Below are 7408 nucleotides of genomic sequence, written 5' to 3' on the forward strand. Positions count from 1 at the left end.
GGAGAGGGAGCAGGCATTGCCTTCTCAAAGCTGCTCTTGCAGGATCTTCTTTTCCCATGTCAGCTGATGGCCAGGGGTTCCATTATGGAAAGGGCGTGCCTATCCCAGTGCCATGATCCTGATCCAAACTAGGCACCCCCCCTCCCTTCCCTCTCCGTGGCTGTTATCTAGCGTTCAAAAGAAAACCCCAGGAGTCCCCAGCTCTGATTTCCCACACAGCAGGCAGGTTTGGTGCCTAAGCATTGGCAGAGCGGAGGTGCAAATTCCCCTTTGGATATCCGCCCACCATCCGGCTGGCGAAGGCCCCTTTGCCAAGGCCAAGGGTGGTTGTAGCCTTGGGAGCGGGCCCTTTCTGCAGTTCTCTGGAAGCAAGCTCAGCTGTTAGATTCGAGAGCTAGGGAACACATCCCTGCTGGCGCTGTCAACATGCCGAAAGTCCGCCGCTGAGTCTCTTCCCGACACGGAGGGGTCATGATGACTCTGCGCTGCGAAAAGCATTGCCTGCCAATTCCTGCTCAAGGCAGACCGCTGCTGAAGGTACACCAACGAGAGAAGCTTGCAAAATTGGCACGGCTCTGCAGTGACGGGAAGCGCTTCAGCTGCTGGGTTTATATCGGTTCGGCAGGAGTTTAAAAAGGACACAGGAACTGGGCCAGAAAATATTTCTGTATTTTGCTTCTTTTTCTTTCCCTGGCATGGCTCCTGTATCCCTCGAAGAGAGAGGTTAATTACTGAACTGAAACTGACAGAAGCTCACGTGTAAATTTCAACTGCTTTGATCCTTTGGGTGGAGGGAAGTGTAGAAATGCATTTAGGTCAATGAAGCGGCATTCTCAAACATTTTTTGCCTTTAAAAGAAAAGAAAAAGAAAAGAAGGGGGCACCTGGATTTGAACCAGGGACCTCTTGATCTGCAGTCAAATGCTCTACCACTGAGCTATACCCCCAGATGTATTATAATAGCTCAGTAAGACTAGTTGTGGGTACTGGTTCTCTTGGATGTTTCTTGTCATACCTGTTCAGCACTGTGCTCCTGGCCCATAAATACTATAATTAGGCTAATTTTTGTAACATTGATGTGGTTCCATAACTGGTTCATCAATCTCGTCACTCCTCCTCGTTCCTTGGGGACAAGATGGACTCCAAATTTACACTACCTCCCCTGGCTCTGTCCCTAAATCTCCCAGGGGATTTTCCTATTTACATTTTACCTTCCTCCAAGAATTCTGCTGCTCTCTCTTACATCAAAACTCCCACCCCAAACCACCTCTTCCACATAGCCCTGACTGAAATAAAACCTCCAGACCAAAAACAAAACCAAATTTGGGCTCGACTCATAAAAGATGAATAATTGTTTGAATTAAGAATAGAGCGGACGACCAAAAATAAATTCCACCCTCTTTTTTACAATAGGGTTTGGGGCCAACCTGCTGGGATACAACAAAAAACCAGTTCTTTTGGGCCCAATGTGATTAATGTACAGAACGAACAGTTGCGGGAAGAAATTGGCGTGTTCCACATATCTGCTTCGTGGTTCCCAGCTGAGATCGAAGGCATCCGCTTTGCTAAATGGACCTCAGCCAGCAGGGTCACGATTCTGCCCCCCTTTCTTTCTATACAAGTTGCAGTTTCCCTCTTTACAGGGAGCACATGCCCCTGAGCTGGTTTGGGGGGCTGATTTCAGGGCAAGGCCCTGGCTAATCAATTTAAGCACTGATGCAGTAGCAAAACCCAGTTTGGTACCCTTCTGGCTATTTTCTTCTAGGCCTCAGGCTTTCCAAAGCCCCAGGAAGAGCACAGAGTAGAGTGTGTCGATAAGGAACTGTGGGATTTCTATAAGGCTCCTTGGCTAAACCCACAGAGAAACTGAACTGGGATAATACCCCAGCAGCTGTCACTCAACCTGGAGAAAAGACAAAGAGGACTTCTGTTATCTCTGTTGGGCCTAGAGAGGCATCTCCAGAACAGAAATTGGAAACAGCCTTCAGGTAGGAACCAAATTTAATAATGTTTTTCATTCCACATTATCCAGGCTGGTGCATTTTCAGCAGAGCCAAGGACAAACTGCTAGGTTGCTACACTGAGATTGCTGGTTCTTTGGTCCAGGGCTTTATTAGCTGAGACACTCCTCACCCCCACCCCCCACGGTGGAATTCCCTTCTGCGTGAGATCCGTCCTACCATAAACTCATGAAAATTATTTTATTCCAGGGGAAACGTGGAAGCAGTTTCATTCTGTTGGGTCTGTAGCTGACCGTCGATTTGATGACTACCCTTTAAAATATCTGCTGCTGATTTTGCTATTTTGCTTTGCTACCAGTTGCTGTTATAAATCTTCCTAGGGTTTGGAGGTTTATGGGAAAACTACTATATTGTGTTTACGTTTTACATTTCCTGACCTTGTGTGCCGTTGTGCAGTTGGAGTGTCAGACTCGTTCCTGAGAGGCGCTGGGTTCAAATCATGCCGGTGCAACATTCATTGAGTGACCTGGGGCCAGTCACCCACTGTCATTTTAACCTACCTCCTGGCTCTCTCCCAACAACAGTTTTTCTTGGCTCTGAGGAATGCACCATGAAAAGGCTATGAGAAGATGCTAACCCTAATTTTACCAGAGTGATGGCAAAATTCAGTGCTTATGTTGGGAAAAGGCGCGGTCAAACAGGGTAATAAGGGCATGGAGTTTGGATTACTAATTTTATACCTCGTTTAACTATTATTCCAGCTTTTAATTTGAGCCAACATTGGGCTTTTAAATAACAGGCTACTGGAAATTTTGTTACCTTAATATTATTCTGTCATTTTAGCCTGGAAATGTAAATGTGGATCTTATATTTTATAACTTGATAACTTCTGGTCTATGACCGTAGATATTTAAATAAATAAAAACCTATCTCCAGCTTTATTGTGAGGATAAAATGGAAGAGGGGAAGAACAACGTCCTAAGGTTGGGAAATACTTGAAAGTTCTGGAGGCGGAGCCTATGGAAGGAGGGGCTTGGGGAGGGGAGGGATCTCAGTGAGGAAGAATGCCATAGAGGCCAGCCTTCTGCCAGAGGAACTGATCCATGTTGCCTGAGGATCAATTCCAATTCTGAGGGCCCTTCCGCCCATGCGGAATAATACACTTTCAATCCACTTTCAGTGCACTTTGTAGCTGTGCGGAACAGCAAAACCCACTTGCAAACAGTTGTGAAAGTGGCTTGAAAGTGCATTATTCTGCATGTGCGGAAGGGGCCTTGGGAGATCTCCCAGTCCTGTTTGGAGGTTGACAACCCTAGGATGATAATCCTACCATCCAGGGCTGTTTTAAGGACTGCAATGAGATCAACCCACAAAAACACTGAAGGAGCTAGCGCTGTTATCCACATACACATCCCCTTCAGCGTGGGACACTTGGAAGCAGCTTCAGTGCCCTGTGACTGACTTGCACCCCATTGGAGCCAGAAGACCATTCAACAAATGTTCTCGTCGATGCAAGGCCGACAGATTTGCTCAGAGCGCAAGAGGCAGCACTTCTGGTCCCTCGCTTAGACCTGCAGCAGTAGTTTCCCGTGAGGCATTCCGAGTCCCCGTCAGTTTCCGAATGCTTTTTGGCAGGGCTGGATGTCGATGCGACAATTTGTAGTGACAGCAGCTAGTGTGGGGTGACCGACTTGTCAGTCTCCCGCCTCTGGGCACCTCTTGGAAACCAAGTAGGTCAAGGCACAAATAGTTGTGGCCTGTGGATGGCAACGGGTTTTTGAGATTGCACGGCGAGATGCCACAGCCAGGACTGCTGTTGGATCAATGAGGGACAGCCAGGCCATAGAGGCAAACGCCAGTCTTGTGAAGGAGGAGGAGCCGCCCGGCCCTGACACTGTCTTGCATGCAGCAGAACTGAGCCCCAGTTACATCCTCCAGTTGGCTGAATATGAAAATGTATTTCTTTGGATTTGCTGGAGGAGGATGACTCACCGACGCCACCTGATCGCCTTGATTTTTTGGCAGGCTTCAAATATGAACTCTCAAAAGCCGTCAACTGCCAAACACAATCAAATACAAATACTGATAATTAGCAAGCGGACTAAGAAACGCTAACAACTTGTATATAATACATGTCAGCGATCAAAGACAGCGCACATTCTGCAGTGCCGTGGCATGCCAATCATCTTGACTTGCTGGGCAAGTTTTGTGCGCTACCGGGCTTGTTGCCAAAGTCAGGTGGCGGCTGCTCAAATGCTCATTGGCTAGGCTCACAGCCTGTTTGCCGGTCATGAACCAAGAGCCAGTTTTTAATTGACCAGTTTGACTGTTTGCAAACACTTTGAACCTGTGCTTCAGGTTACAGATTTCTTTATCTCCAGTCAAATGCATAAATTCAATTGCAAATGTATTGGGGTGGGTGCATATTACCTCAGTGATGTGACAGAGACACTCCACATGTTCAGAAGGATTCTTCTTGACACGTCCAAACAGGACCCTGGGCTACACTCTGCTTGAACCACGCCTCGAATTATGGCTTGCAGGTGATCTTGGCTCCCTCCCATGTCTGGTGCTTCAGCTGCACATGGAGTGTGAATCTTTCATAGCCTTAGCAAGCCCCGGCAGCTGCAGTTGCCATGGCGACTGGCAGAGGCCTGCAGGGTGCCAGAGAGCCTTGTTCCGTGGAGTCAGTGGCAGACAGCTTCAAGTTGCGAGGGGCGGGGGTCCTTTCAGGGGCCGGAGCAGGCACGCTTGGACTATTACTATACTACATATCTTGATTTTTCAATCCCAGTGTGATGCCAAAGTGAGCCAGGACATAGGAATCCTTCCTTCCCTCAGTGGTCCCGGAAGGTTTCTAACTGTTGAAAGAACACTCACGCTGTGTCTTGATTTTAAACGTCTTTCAGAATCGTGCTGCATCAAAGAGGCAGGCATTTCATCTCAAGAACGTCCGGGCAAGTCTGCACCAATACATGCAATATGAAGCCATTTTGTTAAAACAAGAAACCGGCCCTTGACTGGTAACCCCTAGGAGCATCAGGAAACGGGTGTCACCGGGATACCACTTCTGTATGCTTCCCCGGAAGTGACATCGCAACGTTTTTACCATGGAGATTTGGGAAACAAAACCAAGATCAGTCACCAGAAATTCATAGCTGATGGGGGGTGTTCCTGTTTGAAAGGCCATATGAGGATGTGCTGTTTAGGAAATGACTCAGCCTTCAAGTGTGTGGGTTGGATCCTGCCATTTTTATACCCCAGCAGTGTTAATAGAAGTGAAACAAAATGGTAATATCCAGCCCCCTATGTCTTTGTGGAAGAATGGGCATGGTACATGCTGAAATTAAGCCAGATAAAGGACAGTATGAAACAAGGTTTCATCCAGAAACCTTAAGCTGTGTGTTTTGGTGTATATATGTACAATTAATGTATTTCATGAGGGGTTTTTTTGGTGCTCTATTCAGTTTGTTATTTCGGTTATAACATTGAAGCAAGCTGTGTTTCATTAGCCATTAGCTACAGTTGCACAAATCACAATTGTGGTGTTGCATGGCCCCTGCTGAGGGGTCCCAGTTCTGACAGATGTTGCCTCTGCATTAGTGGGAAGTGAACCAACGGCAAGTCCCGCTGTGCACCCACATGTTCTGAAGTGTTTCTGTGGGAGCCGCTGAAAACGTGAACTAGCTTACCATGACTGATGTTCCTGGTTATGAATTGGCTACCTGCTCCACAGACGGAAATGTGGCAGGGGAGAAAGGAACTGATTACTGTGAATCAAAGCGGTCCTGTTACCGCATCCCACCAGATCTGTGGAGGGCAAGAGGAAACCCACTACTCAGAATTATGAGATGAGATCAGAGAGCATAGGAATGGACCAGGCTGAAGAAACACAGAGAGCCACATGTGCACATCAGGAAAACACAGGCTACCTCTGAGGGAAAAAATACAGAGCGGACAGTGCTGAGGGTTTTCACCTTTGGGGGACAGCCTGCACCCCTTCCTCAATTTAAGGGTGCCATGATTGGGAGCATGCAAAAGAAGATGGGATAGCCTGCTGTCGTCTACCAGCCGAACTGGTGACACCCAACTTCTCTACTAGTTTATCTTCTCCACACCCTGGCCTACCCTCTTTCATTCCGGCCACCCGGCTTCCAGCCTCCCAAGAAGGCTGTCATGAAATCTGCCCTAATTAAATCTTTACTCATTTGCATAATTGCTAGGAAATTGAGATTAGCCCAGCAATGTGGCTGGAATATGCTTAAGGTCCAGCAAACAACCCTGTTACTGTGATATGTGTATACATTGGCATGTTCAGTGGCTATTATAGACCTATCAAAGGCTGGTGCTAGATGTAGAGTTTCCCACAATGCACCAGGGAGTGACTGTTTATAGGAGACAAAATAAGAGTGGAAGTCACACAGCGGGCTAAGAAACTGCTCTGTGGTTAAGAGTGTAGCACTCGTATCTGGAAGATCCAGGCCTGAATCCCCACTCATATCATGGAAGCTCTCTAGGGGCGATTTCCCACTGGCGATTAATCTTGGGATAGTCACTCGAAATATCCAGGTTTCCTCACGATCTCCCCACTGCCGAACCACAGAACACAGATCAGCCCTGTTTCTGGCACTCCCCACCCCCTTACCACGGGATTTTCCTGGACCTGCTTGTATATGCACCTTTTTGGGAAAAAAACACTCCAATGGAAACTAATAGGAGATGGGGGCTACACATTTGAAGGTCCATAACTTTGGCCCCCATGAACCAAACTTCACCAAACCTGGGTGATATCATCAGGAGGGTCTCCTAAAGATACTCCAAAAATTTTGGTACTGCTAGCTTAACAATTGCACCCCTGACAGCAGGCACCCCCCCAAGGGGCAGGCCTAGATGTCTTCACTAGGAACATTCTACAGTGAGGATGTTGGAACCTGGATGAAAAGGTGCCAATTCTTTTGAAACTTGGTTGTATCTAGATATGAATTGGGGATGACAGTCTAATAAAGTCTCTACAAGTTCAGTTTACCTGAATATACACACCATATTTTCTGTAAACAGCTATTTTCCAAGCATTCTTGCTGTATTTCCTATAAATATTTTCTGAACATCCACAGTGTACTTCACTGTAACTAGTGAGTTTCCGAGCCTATATGTGGTACTTCCCCATAAGTCTTTGCCAAGCATGTATGCCATACTTACCCATTGGTAATAAGTGACCTCAACTAGCCCCATTTAAGTGGGATTAGGGAGAAACTGATCGCTGGGGCTGGGTGCTGGGTAATGTTCTTCCACACTGCTCCGCTCGCCCCCCCCCCCTTGTTCCAGCTGAATCCGTGAATTATCCAGAGAGCCTGGGCAACTGTGTTTATTCAGTGTCCCTCCAGCAGCACTCTGCCCTCCTGGAAGAATTGGCTCAGCTGTCACCAGGCTCAGCCTGGACCAAGGAAA

The 7408-nt window shown here is 47.3% G+C and overlaps 1 non-coding gene across 1 annotated transcript; it reads right to left on the bottom strand.

Annotated features, from left to right (window-relative positions):
* Positions 1-874: 874 nt before the first annotated feature.
* TRNAC-GCA lies at positions 875-946 on the bottom strand. Its single transcript has one exon. It is a non-coding gene; the product is annotated as a tRNA-Cys (tRNA).
* Between the last annotated feature and the right edge of the window lie 6462 nt (positions 947-7408).

This window comes from Sphaerodactylus townsendi, linkage group LG04 (genome assembly GCF_021028975.2).
Source record: "Sphaerodactylus townsendi isolate TG3544 linkage group LG04, MPM_Stown_v2.3, whole genome shotgun sequence".
NCBI lineage: Eukaryota > Metazoa > Chordata > Lepidosauria > Squamata > Sphaerodactylidae > Sphaerodactylus > Sphaerodactylus townsendi.